We start from the raw sequence: 15,673 nt of genomic DNA on the forward strand, positions 1-15,673 counted from the left end.
CTTTGCATTTTCTACTCTGCCGATGAAAACTTCAGGCCTAGGAACTCACTGTGGAATTCTGATCCTAGAAGCCAAGTTTAAGTCAGCTGCCTTACATGCAAGCAGCTGCTTGCTGGCCAAGGCATTCTGTTTCTACTCTCCCACTAGCCGCTTTGGGAAATGTGATCCCCAAGGTTGCTAGAACCTGGAGCACACTGTCAGGAGAAGCACTCCTCTTATCTGAGGTTGATTGGAGCAACTGGATTAGAGGAATTGCTCTCCAGAGCCAGGTGACACCGACCCCAATGGCTCTTGCTATCCCTCAGTCACATCACGGTTATTTCTGAGCAACCTGGCCAAAACTTAAACACAAATCTGTATTAGATTGTTTTTCTCTGTGATGTATTTTGACTGAACAATGCTTAAGCAACTAATAAGATGTTTTTAAGTCAATTATTCCAGTTAAAATCTTCAGTGCTGATATGATCAAAATCCACAATTAGGAATTTGTCAGGTTGGTAGAGAGAGGTAGTCAACACAGAAATAAAAGCAGTGGTAAGAAAGAGATTAGCCAATTTGTCCATCCCCCCATCTGGAACACTAAACAACCATCCAGACCAGTATCCTGAATTTGCCTTGGTTTATCTGAGATTTTAATTTAAATAAGAAGGGAGAAGGGAGAGGTAGGCAAGAAAAATCGAACAGTGTTGAAGAGAATAGAGTTCGGCATGTGATGTAAAGTATATTAAAGTGCAGTAATAGGATAAACAACAAGGTCCTACTGTATAGCACAAGGAACTATATTCAATATCATGTGATAAACCATAATGGAAAAGAATATGAAAAAGAATATATATATATATATAAAACTGAGTCACTTTGCTGTACAGCAGAAATTAACACAACATTGTAAATCAACTATACTTTGATAAAAAAACTTTTTTAATGCAGTAATAGCTGATGGAGTAGAAGTTAGAAATGTAGCGAGACTGTAAGAGCTTGGTAGATTATCTGATTTTTCGGTAAGTATCACCCAGAGAGTCTTCATTTTATTCCTTAAATCCTTGAAATTTGTCAGATGACCTCTTTCGACATAACAAAAGCTCTAAGGTGCCAGGTAAGATTTTGGCAGAGGTAATAACAAGGTAGTACTGCAGAGGTGGTGGCTAAAAGCTTAACAGACATAACAATCATGAGTAAATAAAAACTCAGAATAAAGATTGGTACATGGATATAAATTAGATTAAAATTCTGAGTAACAGCAGAAACAGAGAAGTACAGTCACCCAGGGGAGGTTCTCCTAGCCCACAGATTATCATCTTTGTTTTTACATTCCTCTGAAGGAAGTTGAGTAAAAGCCAACTTCCTTTAGGAGTTGTCCAAACAGAAAGGAAGATCAGGAGGAACGCTTATATCTTCACATTCTGCATTATTTTCTTTATCCTCTGTAGCGTTCCTGATAAGGGAGTGGATAGAAAGAGGGAAAGAAAAGGGAGTCACACTTAGTGAGTCAGTGTGAGCGCTGTCTCATTCAAATTCAGTGATGTTTATCAAGAGGATGCCTTAACAACTGAAGTTTGGGTTTCATCAAAGAGAACAGTCTAGAATCAGAAGCAATATACAAACTTAGGGATTTCAAAGGGCTAGTGAAGGTTTTTTAAAAGTCTACATGTCCCTCCCCTGTGCTTCTAATCCTTTCCACCCTCAGGAGAGAATACCTCAAGATACATCTTGTCACATATAACAAACAACATCTCTGTGAAGCAGTTGACCATCTAACCTTTCCAATTAATTTAAATATTCTCATTCTTGATACAAACATCTTTCTTTAATTCAGAGTTTCTCAACCCTAACTACTGCTTTGGGCCAGAGAATTCTTTGTTTCAGGGACAGTCCCATGCATTATAGAATTTTTAGCAGGATTACTGGCCTCTACCCACTAGATACCAGTAGCCCAATACTGCCCCCCTCCCAGTTATGACAACCAAAAATGTCTCCAGATATTGCCAAATTACTCCTGGGGATGGGAGGTGGTATGCAAAATTGACACTGACTGAGACCACTACCTTAATCTACGCCCACTGCATTGATTTTGGCAAATTTTATTCACTCTCCAAATTCTTAGGAACAAACCTAATACAGAAGAGGGTTTTGCAGTCAAATATTTTTATTTTAAGATGTCTCATGGATTACACTATATAGACTTCATTTCTACAAACATTTGAGAACTTGTTTGCGCTCCTTTTATGTGATGGGTTCTCTCCAGTAGGTTCTGGAGATACCTTTTTATTTAAAGATACGATTCTTGCCCTCTAAAAATATTTATTAGTGAGGCTGATGATCTCTAGCAAAAGGTACCATAAACTGTTAAGGGACAAGCTCAGTGCTTTAGTTGGAGTAAGACGAGATAGTCACGAGAATCAGAGAGAGGGTCAGATGGATAGAATAATAATGAAGTTACACTATTACTGTAGATTTGCTTTAAAGACTTAAGAGTCTAGCAGTTTCTCTGGATCTAAATTGACACTAAAGCACAGTCCTGATACAGAGAAGCATATAACTTTGGGAAAAGTGTTGGCTATCTTCATGTGTTTTTCCTTTTATCCAAGTATTGTTTGTTGTAACTTGAATGCAAATACATTTCTGTCTGCTCTGTCTCTCATCAATATCTCATTCACATTGACATTCATTCACACTTTCTTATGAATGTTTAATAGCAATTATTGCTTTAAACAACTGTTCACAAAATTAAAAAGCACACATTTCCCCATGCAACTTTGTAATTTGTTATGCAATTATTTTCCAAATTTAAACATTTAATTCCACCTACCTCTTTCAACAGGTCATAGCAAGGCCAAACCATGCACAAAAAGATGTATGTGAGTGATGAGGATGGGGGAGGAAGATGTCAATCTATTTTGAATGAATTCTCAGGAAATCTCATGTCATTAGTAAATTAGTCCTGACTTTTCCAAGACTGTGTTTTTTCTCAGTTAAAAGTTAACAGTGACCCATATTATAGGAAGGTTGTTTACTATAGGAATGCATGCATAAGCGGTATCAATATTATATGCTAATGACTCGATTTTGAAAAGGCTGAGGACAGCACACAATAACTCCCGAAGGGGAATGGCCCTGGCAAGCTAGCCTTCAACAGAACAATGTCCACCAATGTGGAGCCACTCTGATTAGTAATAGCTGGCTTGTCACTGCTGCTCACTGTTTCTTAAAGTAAGCTCTGGACCACTTAAAGGCCTCAAATTCACTCAAGTACCTAAAAGTCTGGTACATATCTTTCAAGAATATAGTCATACAACTATGCTTCCAGCTGTACAATATTGTGAGGTATAGCTGAAAATTACTCAATGAATTATCAGTAATATATATATATATATATATATTCAGACTAGAGCAGGGTTGTCAACAGTGGCACTACTGACATTTTGGACCAAATAATTCTTTGTGGTGGGGGACTAGCCTGTGCATTATAGCATGTTTAGGAGCATCCTTGTCCTCTAAACACCAAATGTCAGTGTCTAGAGGACAAGACTGACAACCAAAAGTGTCTCTAGACATTAGCAAATGTCTCTTGGAAGACAAAATAGCTCTCAGTTGAGAATCACTAAGCTAAATCTACTTAATCAATTTTATAAGGAAATTATAAATCCCAAATTGAATATGGGTCTTCTATTCCTTTCTCATCATTATTACATTTGGTCATATTTACTTAATCATAAGTATTTGAATCCATCCTGCATCCTCCCATATATGTTATATCTCTACTTGAAATGATTATTTCTTTAAAGGATATATTATTACACCAAAAGTTTACTTTTTTTATACCTAAAAGTTTTTTACCCTTCTGTTTGATGGTTCATTTCACTAATTTCTGTTGGTTCTATATAGCACTTATTGTTTTTATATGTAAACAAAAATCCCTCTCAAACTTGAGAGTTTTAAAATGTTCCGGCAGTACTACTTTCAGTGCTTAATGTACAACCCTTGATTAACAAGTAATAGTAAAAGTCAGAAATATTTTCTATTTATAGTTTTTAATGCATATAAAAGAGGATTTAAAAAAAAAGAGGATTTAGACTATTTCCTTAATTTCTACAAGTTCACTCTGTCCCATATTCTTGCCCACTTTTTATTTAATCTTATTATCTTGTGTTATTATATTTATCTTTCTAAATCCCCTTGAGTCTTTTCTGTACAAAAAAGAATAAAATGTAGCTTACATGAATTATCCTTTAAAATAGAGCTTATTGAGTTATTCCAAGTCTATTCATGTTATCATTATTTTAACTTTTTTCTTACATATAGCTTTGCTTTTGTATGCTTATATGCACTATGAGAATTCAAAACTTATCTAGTTCTTTAAAAAATATAAGATATTAATTCCTACAACTCCAATATACAGGACTTTTAATAAATAAATTCATTTTCTTTAGGGCCAGGGATCCCAAAGAATGGAATGTTAGTTTGAGGCTTCTTTTAAGTGATCCACAAATACAGCAAAGTGTCAAGGATATTATAATTCATGAAAACTACCACTACACCAGCAGCACACGATAATGACATTGCTCTTGTGCATCTGTCTTCACCAGTATTATACACAAGCAACATCCGAAGAGCATGTCTTCCAGAAGCTTCTTATGCATTCCCACCCAGTTCCGATGTGGTGGTCACTGGATAGGGAACATTAAAGTCTGATGGTGAGTTCCTAACCTTCCATCGTTACATGGTTTGAGTTTTAGGAGTCAAAAAAAATACTCAGAATTACAATTAAACCTGAGAAATACTCTCTCTCTCTGGGTCATTTTAAAGGAGGTAATGTGCAATGGGTTGAAAATCATCCTCAACAACATTCATATAGAAACTACAATTTCATAGAACTGTTTACCTTAATTTCCCTTAAGAATGGCAGTTTTTACAGAAATGATTATTTGAATAAGTAATTCATTTTCCTCCATTTCATTTATTCATTCACTCATTCAATAAACATTTATTTTGATTACGACCTTTATTCCAAGTACTGTCCTAGGTCGTTTGGATATATTAATGAATAAAATAGGCAAATATTCCTGCCCTTACAAAGCTTACATTCTTAGCAAAGAAAGACAGACAATAATCACGAGATACAATAAATAAGTAGATTACATAGCATATTTTATGCAGGTAAGTACCATAGCAAAAGTAAGAACTACAGGGGATTTGGACATTTGTGATAGGGTAAAATGAGTAGCTCTCTGTGACAAAGCAATACTTGAGCAAAGACCATTTAAACCATGACCCTAATAATGTAAAGATTTAGTGGCTGTTTGTGTTCATAAATGCATTTGAAAGCAGAAAAAAATAAACCACAAAATTCCAAGACTCAGAATTGTAGTCACAAACAGTAGAAAATCTAAAAATGATCATAAAATGTATATTTCTGGAATATGAATTTTTTGTTTTGTTTTCTAAACCATACAGGTAATAAATATAAACTTCCAAAACAATTCAAAAGTAAAAACGATCCCATCACACATGGATGGACACACTAAGTATTTCTAAATATGATGATTTTTAACAATAGCTTGGTGTATTCATAACATTACTTGTTATTAAGAAAGCACACAAATACAAGTTTAATTAAAACATGTTTTACATTGATTTGGAAATTTTACATAGTGTTAGATACTAATAACCTAGCCAGAGAGATTAATATTGACTTTAGCAAATGTTATATATATTTTTTTTCCTTTAGGAACAAATCCTAATATACTCCAGAAAGGATTAGTGAAGATTATAGATAATAAGGCCTGCAACAGTAAAGTGGTATATGGTGGTGCAATCAAACCCGGAATGTTGTGTGCCCGGTTCCTGAAGGGAAGTGTGGATGCCTGCCAGGTAAATCTGCTTATTCCATTTTCAAAAAGGTTTTTTTCATATGTTTTTTAATTTCCAATTAACCTGTTCAATTGTCTCAAAAGACTGATAATTTTTAAAGATTTATGTTAGCCAAAGTACCTGATTAAAATTATATTGCTATCTGATAGGTCTCATTAAAGTACTATAGAGCTAAAGCACCCTTATTGTTATAAGAAGCTTTGAATGGGAGTGGGGATGAGACTCAACTTGGAATAAGCAATGAAGAGATGAAATTGAACATTGGTGACTTTAGTTCAACTGGCCCTCTTTGACTGGGAATCACAACTGGGTCCAACAACAAACCTATGGATCATGGAGCTTTCTTGATTTAGGGTGGCTCCAACATCCTAAATGTTTTATTTATTTGACAAACCTTACATAGCATCTTCATGCCCATCCTAGAACTACTAAAGTATTACTGTAAGTTATCTAAGCAGGCAGAATCAGTGATAAATCCAGAAGGACCCTTATTTTATTCATTCAATTCAATTTACTCATTATTCTTGTACTCTAGGAGCTAGAAGACATGCAAACAAGCACTTGTAATACATAATTATCATTTCTTATTACAGATTCCCATTTCGCAACTGTCCCATTAAACCTATTCTTCAAAGTCATGACAAACTTAAATTCTCGTTTCTCTCAATTTTCTCGCAGTCCATCACTCTCAAACCCATGACTCTCTTCTAAATTTGTGCAGCCTAGAGCCCATGTTTTATTATTTCAACCACTCTATTGACAGCCCCTCAATGATTTCACCATCTTCTAATTCCCCCACACCCATCCTAATCTCCAAACACATAGCAATCTATTTACCTTATTTGCTTTTATATGCGATCTCCTGAGCACAGCTAAAGCCTTGTGTCATGTAGTTACAGCTGGGTCCTTAACACACTGTAGAATCCTTTAATGCATCTTTTATGGTGCTATGTCAAACTTTTATTATGTTCTTTGAATGTATCCCACCACGCCCTTATATTCCTTAGCAAATGACATTTCCTACTACTAACTAGAAAAAAAAAATGACAGCAACTACTCCTTTAATTTCTTTCCTTCCTGATTGAATAGTAGAAGAAACTTGTTCATCCTCAGCTTAGAAGGTAAGGATAAGTACAAATATAAATCTATTAGGAAGAAAAGAAAAGCTAATCTCTTACATTGTGTTCTTTATCCACTCTGTTTTCATCTACACAGGTATTTGAACTTTTCATTAATTTTGAACTTTTCCCATATTTTCCAAACTTCCACTCTAGTACAGTCTTCCACATATTCTGCAAACATTATTAGATCTCTCCTTTAATATATCCTACTCTGTCTTTCTTATTCCCTTCTTGGTCAAATCTTTAAAGAATAGTTTACAACAATGTTTCACATTCTCAATTTATTCACTCACTGACCCATTGCTTGCAGACGTTTGCTCTACTAGTCCATTGAAAGTATTCTAGCCAAGATTACTAATGATTTTCTAACTGCCAGATTCAATACACGCAGAGTGTCAGATGAACTAGAAGCAAGAAAGCTAGAGATAGTGGGCTCTATTAAAATATTTTGCCTGTGAAAGGTAATAAGGGCTTCAACTAAGACACAGTAAGAATGAAAAGACCATAAGACAGTTGAGTGACCAGGACTGTGAGACTGATTAGATACGAGGAAGAAGAAAATGGAGTTATACCTGCTAACTCTATATTATTCCCTGAGCAACTGGAGAGAGGGTATATAGGAGAAAGAGCAGGTTTAAGGAGGGTAAAAGTTCAGTTTGGGGTTTGCTAAATTTGAGATGCCTGTGGAATATCCAGGTACATATGTCCATTATATCATTGTAAATAAAAACCTTGAGCTCAGGAAAGAGTTCGTCTAGAGATATATACCTAAAAGTCATTGTCATCTAGGTGGTAGTTAAATTCATGAGTATGGATACAATAGCTCAGATAAAGTATATAAAATAAGAAGCAGCTAAGTAACAGAACTCAGGTATACATGCTTTTAAAGGGCTAACAGTAAGAGATAAGAAAGATCAGAAAGACAGAAAAGCATAAAAAATTGGTCTCACGGGGGTCCAGGGATCAGAAAAAAAGGGGATGGTTAGTGACACATGACATCAAGAGGTCAAGTAAGATAAGTGCTGGAAAGTGCCTATCAAATTCAACAATTGCTTATTGGTAAAGTTTGGAAAGGTGCACTGGTGGAAAAACCATTTAGAAGTAAGCTGAGTAAAAGATTTTTAGTTTGCTATAGTCTCGTTTATGTTTGCTTTTATTGCCCTTGCCTGAGGAGACATATCCAAAACAATATTGCTAAGATCAATGTCAAAGAGGTTACCGCCTATGTTTTCTTCTAGGAGTTTTATGGTTTCAGGTCTTACATTTAAGTCTTTAACCCATTTTGAGTTTATTTTTGTATATAGTGTAAGAAAATGGTTCAGCTTCATTCTTTTGCATGTAGCTGTCCAGTTTCCACAGAACCATTTATTAAAGAGACTGTCTTTTCCCCATTGCATACTATTCTTGCCACATGAAAAGATGCTCAACATCACTAATCATTAGAGAAATGCAAATCAAAACCGTAATGAGATATCACCTCACACCTGTCATAACGGCAATTATGAAAAAGACAAGAAACAAGTGATGGAGAGAATGTGAAGACAAGGAAACCCTTGTGCACTGTTGGTGGGAATGTAAATTGGTGCAGCCATTTTGGAAAACAGTATGGAGGTTCCTCAAAAACTTAAAAATAGAACTACCATATGACATGGAAGCAACATAAGTGTCCATCAATAGGTGAATAGATAAAGACGATGTGGTGTACACACACACACACACACACACACACACACACACACACTGGAATATTATTCAGCCATAAAAAAGAATGAAATCTTGCCATTTGCAGCAACATGGATGGACCTGAAGGGTATTGTGCTAAGTGTAATAAGCCAGACAGAACAACAATTACCATATGATTTCACTTATATGTGGAATCTGAAAAACAAAACAAAACAGAAGCAGACTTATAGGAACAGAGAACAATCTGGTGGTTACCAGAGGGGAGGGGGTGGGGGAACAGATGAAATAGGTGAAGGAGATTAAGAGATACAAAATTCCAACTATAAAATAAATAAGGTTGTAACGTACACATAGGAAATGTAGTCAATAATATTGTAACAACTTTGTACGGTGCCAGATGGTACCTGGACTTACAGTAGTGATCATTTCATAATGTATAAAAGATCAAATCACTATGTTATACACCTGAAACATATAATACTGTATGTTAATCATAATTTAATTTTAAAATAAAAAAAGAAGTAAGTGGAGAATGGAATGAGAAACTGGAAACTTCAGTATAGACTACTACTTCAAGTCACTTAGCTATGAGAGAAAGATAATTAGGGCAATAGAGGAGGTCTTAAAATCCAGAAAGTTTGTCATTTTTCACGCAGGCAAGACCAAAAACAAACAAACAAAAAAATGTATATGCCTGGAGAGAAATGACAGTGGAGGAAATGAAGACATATTAGGAAAAAACAAATACACAAAGCAATTATTGATAGAACAAGGTCCTTGATTCAAAGAACAGATGGGGGGATTAACCTTGGAAAGAACCAAATACATCCATTTGTCTGAAAAGGAGAGTAAATACAGATGTAGGCTGATGTAGTTGAGCTGGGAAATCAAAAGGGCCTTCCGAGTGTATAAACAATCCCCTGCTGAATCACATGGACTCCACAAGATCCCAATATTGGTGGGTTTTTGGCTAGTGAGTTGCAATAATACAGACTATAAAAATTTTTCAGGAAAATCTGTCTACCTGTTTTCTTTCTAGTCTTTGTACCAACGCTAATCCCTTCTCTATTTATGGCTTCCTCACCTTGAGTGACGCACAACAGCATGATAATCGTTGATAGATCCCTTGACGTATGCTGATGACTGTTGATTTGTCCCTATTTCTCTTTCATGTGAAAGTGAGGTAGAAGACAGTTCTCACATATACACATACAATAGTAAAATTATCCTCAGACACATGGGCTATATTTCATTATTAGGCTTAAATACACTATGTCAATAACACCATATTACATGTCTCCAATCTCTTAAAATTCCTCAACAATACAAATTATCAAACAGAATAAATAATATGAAAATGTTGCTTCTACTTTACTTTCCTTTTGCCCATATAGAAAAATTCTAGATGATGGCATATATATCTATAAAATTCACTGTTATGCCTCATGCCAACTTGCCAAATAAGCAGATCAGTTGGCTTTTATCTGGAATACGATTTCATCAGGGTGCTTTCCGAGACTGCAGTCCACCACTATCTCTATAGCAGTTTTCCCTTCTCTTTTCATCACTGACATTCCTACAGCTACCAATAATAGCCTTCATTATGATATAATTTTTTTCAAGGACCCAAAGAATAATTGCATTAATAATAGTAGCTAATATTCATAGACCACTTACTATGTGCCAGGCACACTTTACATGTATTATTACATTGAACTCTCACCATAGTCCTGTGAGGATTGTCCCCTTGTAAACTTAATTTTATAAATAAGGAAACTGAGGTAAGGAGAAGTCAAGATCAGAGAGTTTATAATTAGCTGAGCTGGGATTCAAAATCGGACAACTGAATTCCAGAGCCCACACTTATAACAACTATGCTATGTTATGTAATATAGTTGTAACTAAGTATCTGCCTAGCATAGTATTCTAAAATGAAATATTTGTCATAAAATTTTGGGATGAGTTAATAGAGTGTGTTTATTATTTAATTGGTTTTAAAATATTTCGATATACCTTGAGTTATAAATATAGCAGAATTAATATTTCTATATTTTTATTGTCTAGAAATTAAGAATAAACAAAAAACTGTATGCATTTTGGCCAGAATTCTTTGGTTGCAAGTGACAGAAACTCAATTAATAGTAGCTTAAGTGAAAAGAAGAAATATATTGACTCATTTAATTAAAAATATAAGGATCTACAAATGGCAGAGTTGAGGCTAGATCCAGGAGCTCAAACAATGTCTTGAACTCTAGCCACATCTTAACTTTCCTCTCCTCTGTCTTCATTCATGGCCCGATACTACCCACTAAGGTGGTAAAGACAGGCCTATTGGCTCTAGACTTAGATTTTCCTTAGTGGTAGGCTAACAGTCCCTCAAAAACAGAGCCCTCCTACCCATTGCCTTGAGTAAAGAAAAAAGTCCTGAGATGCCTATGATTGGCCCAGGGAACCACTCATGGTGGAGGAGGTGGGGCCTTTTACTGATAGCTTCTCAGGTCAGGGAAGGGCTTTTCCAGAAAAAGAATGCTGGTAGACCAAAAAAAAAAAGTTGTTCATTATCCAGTGGAAAATGTACTATCTTCTGAATCAATATAATGTTATTCAAAATCATATTACTTCACAACAGAGATTCTATGTTTTCGTGTGTTTATTGTCTTAATCAGATTTTCCATAAAACAATGTCACACTATGCATATCTTGATATCTTGGAAAAAAGCAAGATGGACTAATACTTTAAGGCATAGTACTCCTCTTTATCTAATTTCCTTGTGTATAGCAGGTATATAAAATTCCTGTGGGGGGAAAAAGTACAAAACACTCAATATTTATGTTTAGAAAATAATTTGACATGAAAACAGCTACATTGTTAGCACATTTAAGAAGTATGCCAGTTCCAAATAAGGATGGTTTAAGTGAACTAATCTGCATGATAGTATACTATGTGATCATAGACTCTCTTTCCCTCTCTACAAGAGAGACAAAACAACAGGTAATGTCAATGATAATGGTGCCTCCCCATCTGGCACCAGTGTCTTAACTACTGAGTCTCTTCAGATTCAGGCATTTCTTCTATAAATAGTATCTGGCAAGAGTTCATGATGAGAACTTCGAAATAATAGTGAAAACTCAATACACTGAATATAAATAAATTATTACCAAGTTTATTAAATAGGTAAGTTCAATATTACACAGATAACACTACAAGTAAGTACTGTTTGTTGAAGTGTACTTTTTCTTTCTGGCCATATCTACACCGTATTACTCCATCCTTCAAGACACTGTGCATAGGTAAAGCCCAGACTTCTTAGTATATAATATAGATTTTCCTGATCTGATGGCTGCTTCATCTTTTCCACTCCTGTTCTCAGATTCCCTTTTCCAGCCACATTGAATATCCTAACATTGTATTTGAGCATGTTGTTCCAGCTTCTGAGAATGCCCTCCCCATCCATCTACTTCATCCCCCAATCACATTTTTGCCTTTGTCATAAGTTCTCTTTCTCTTTCTTTCTCCTTTCCTTCCTTCCTTCATTTCTTTTTCTTCCTTTCTTTTTTCTTTCTCTTTCTCTTTTCTTCCTTTCTTTCTTTTGTTATCTTCCTTTACTTCCTTTTTCTTACTTTGATGGACTAATACATATTGGAAGAAGTTTCAACCAAGCTGAATCTTGGAAAGAGAAAGGGAAAGAAATAGAACAGAAAGATACAATGAAGCTTTTATGCGTCAGTTTTTCTTTCCCTAAATGTAGAAGGCAAGGGCAAAATATACCTCAGTGTAATCAGATTTTACCGTGAACATTTTTTCCTTTATTCTTTAGGTTGCTGACCCACATATAATAGCTTTTCAGATTTATAAAATCTATCCAATGGTTACCTTGTTTTGTTTTGTCTCAAGCATATGGCCTCGATCAGATTAACTGGCATGATATATATGCAAAGTCTTTTGAGTTTTTCAGAATAATAAATTGTTATAATCAAGACTGTTTGATTTTAAGGAACCTACTATAGCTAATGCAGTAGGTACAAAATTTATGTTCACAAGTTTCAGATGTGAAAAAAAATGCCTTCAATATTCTATATAAAATCAAAATAGCTTCAAGTTCAACAAATATATTTTAATGTATTGTGAACTTCTAGATTAAAACACTATTATTTTTAATGTTATGAACATTTTCATTGTAATACAGTTTAAATTATTTGGAAGTTCTAGTGGGAATTTTAATTTTTCTTTATTCTATTTGACATCAATTCTTATTTATAGTTGATCTTTATTATTTGCAAATATATCTATTTGCTAAAATTTCTTTCAAACCCCAAAATCATATTCATAGTGATTTTGTGATTATTCCCAGGCATGTACATGCACAGAATAGGGAAATACTTGAGTTGCCCATGGTGCAATTTCCCAGCCAAGGATGAAAAAGGCAATGCTCTGCCTCCTTGTTTCAGCTCTCATATTCCAAGCTAGCATCCTTTTCATGGTTTATTTAGTACCACATTTTTCATGGTATGTATAGTACCATGTTTGTGCTTTTTGTTGGTGATTTCACTGTTAAAATGGCCCCCCAAGCATACTGCTGAAGTCCTGTCCAGTGTTCCTAAGCACAAGAAGGCTGTGATGTGCCTTATGGAGAAAATGGATGTGTTATATGGGCCTTGTCAGGCAAAAGTGATAGTGCTCTGCCCATGAGTTCAATGTCAATGACTCAAAACCATGGTATACCCAGAAAAAGGAAGAGGAAATTTTCTGATCTGTACATGAGGCTGCTTCGGAGAGTGCTAAGGTGAAATCTATAGTTTGTGATGAAACCACAGAAAACATGCACAAGTGGTGAAATTTGTGGATTCATGAGATGAGGGCTAATTTTTTAAAGTAGAGTGGACAGCACTGTTATGAGACTGAAAGCCAAAGAAACTTATGGTTACCGGTTTGCACATTTTGAAAGGTGATATAGTGTGAAAAATGTCACACTTGCAGGTGAGGCAATTTCTGCAAATCAGGCATCGCATCTTGGGAAGAATTTTTTAATGAAGTATAGTTGATTTACAATATTATATTACAGAATTTTAAAAATATCTGCTCTGTGTTATACAGGAAAAGGGTTATGTGGAGGAGCAGGTGTTCAACACTGATGAGTTTGGGCTTGTTTTACAAAGACATTGGCAAATGAATCTGTATGATGCAAATGATGTTTTTGGCTTGGAGAAACCTAACCCTGTATCTTCACGAGGAGCAACGGTTCAGTATTCACTAACTCAGAATTCATGGCAACTCTGTAGAACAGAATTACCACAAATAATGAGTAGCATGAACTGTATACTTATGCTATATTTCTGCTTAAAAATGCATTGTTACATTTTTCTAAAAAACACTTGCCTCTTGATTTCTGATTCATCTATTCCTCCCACTAATTTTTCTAAAGTAGTTTATTTCAGGACCAAAATAATCCATTTGAAAATATTTATAGATCCTTCAGAAAGGCACTTAAGAAGCCAGATTTCATGTCCTGCAGTATAATATTTCATCCAAGTCTAGAAGTATTGAGAAAAGCCAGTATTTCTGGGCATGTGGTAACAACCAAAGGGGAACCCAGGTAAGCAACTGGTCTAAGCTGCTCAAGACCCAGGAGCCAGCACAGCAGGAACTGAGGAGGCACATAAGGTAAATCCAGTCCTCTTGTCTAATCTTCTATAGTACCAAATAGGTTCCTTCAGGGCCTGGTTGATGCCATATTCACGTTTTGGCTCCGGACGCGCAGGCTCAGCGGCCATGGCTTACGGGCCAAGCCGCTCCCCAGCACGTGGGATCTTCCCGGACCGGGGCACGAACCCGTATCCCCTGCATTGGCAAGCGGACTCTCAACCACTGCGCCACCAGGGAAGCCTACTCATATTCACGTTTTAATCACCTGCTAAGGCCAAGAGAGTATATATAGCAGGTATTTAGTAATTATTTATTAAATAAATGAATATAAGACAGAACAAACAAATAAATGAACCAACAAGAATGGACCATCTAAATTAAAATAGCCACCTTTATTCTTAACATTATTCCTTCTTTCGCTGCCACAGAAGCAAACTAGTTGACATAAGACAAATCAAGCTGGTGATTTAATAAATTCCAATCTAAGTCATACCAGTATTAGTAAACAACATCATCAAGCACTCAGCATGAAAGTTAAAGCAACAACACAGAGAAAGTTTCTAAGTGACCCTAACGTGAAACAATCAGATTGCATATAAAGGGATATAAACAAATATTCATATTATATATAAACATACATAGATGTGGTTACAGCATTTATACAGTATTCTCTCCAATACCTAGTCACCTTATGCAATATGCACAATAATGGCAGGTATAATATTTAGACAATTATGAAATCAAGGCAATAACAGAAAAAATAGTTAATGATTTTACTCTAACTTAAGCATGGATAATCTGACTGTTAAAACTGGTAAATTTGAATGCAGCCCAATTTGTATCAGATCAAATTGATTCTAACTGTTAAGGCATTAATTTGGTGTTTCGTGGAGGATGGTTTTAAATAAATCTATTTATCTAGTGTTTGAATGCTCAGCAGTTTGCGATTGAAAAGAAAACAAACGTTTTTGAGAAATATATTAGTTTCTTAAAACAACAAAGTTTAACTGGATCAAGTTCTTTTTTTAGTATTTTTCTTCTTTTTCATTTTGCATCTATTGACATGTAATAGTTTTTAGAAAATCTCTTCATTAGAGTTATTTGAACACTATCATAAGTGAATTTTAAATATAAAATTAAGTTTCAAACGTCCTTCTTCACTTAAGAAAAATGTGGTGGAAACCAGGCCATCTGCTGAGATACTACAGTTACATTTGGCCCTCAGAAATTGTTTGCTCGCTTTAGCACTCTGTTGGATTATAAGCCCACAAAACAAGTTCACCTTGATCTTTCACTTTAAATATACAGTATCTCAGGGACAAATTTTGACGTAAATATAAACCCGTGACGTTTC

The sequence above is a fragment of the Orcinus orca genome, chromosome 4 (assembly GCF_937001465.1).
Source record: "Orcinus orca chromosome 4, mOrcOrc1.1, whole genome shotgun sequence".
Classification (NCBI taxonomy): domain Eukaryota; kingdom Metazoa; phylum Chordata; class Mammalia; order Artiodactyla; family Delphinidae; genus Orcinus; species Orcinus orca.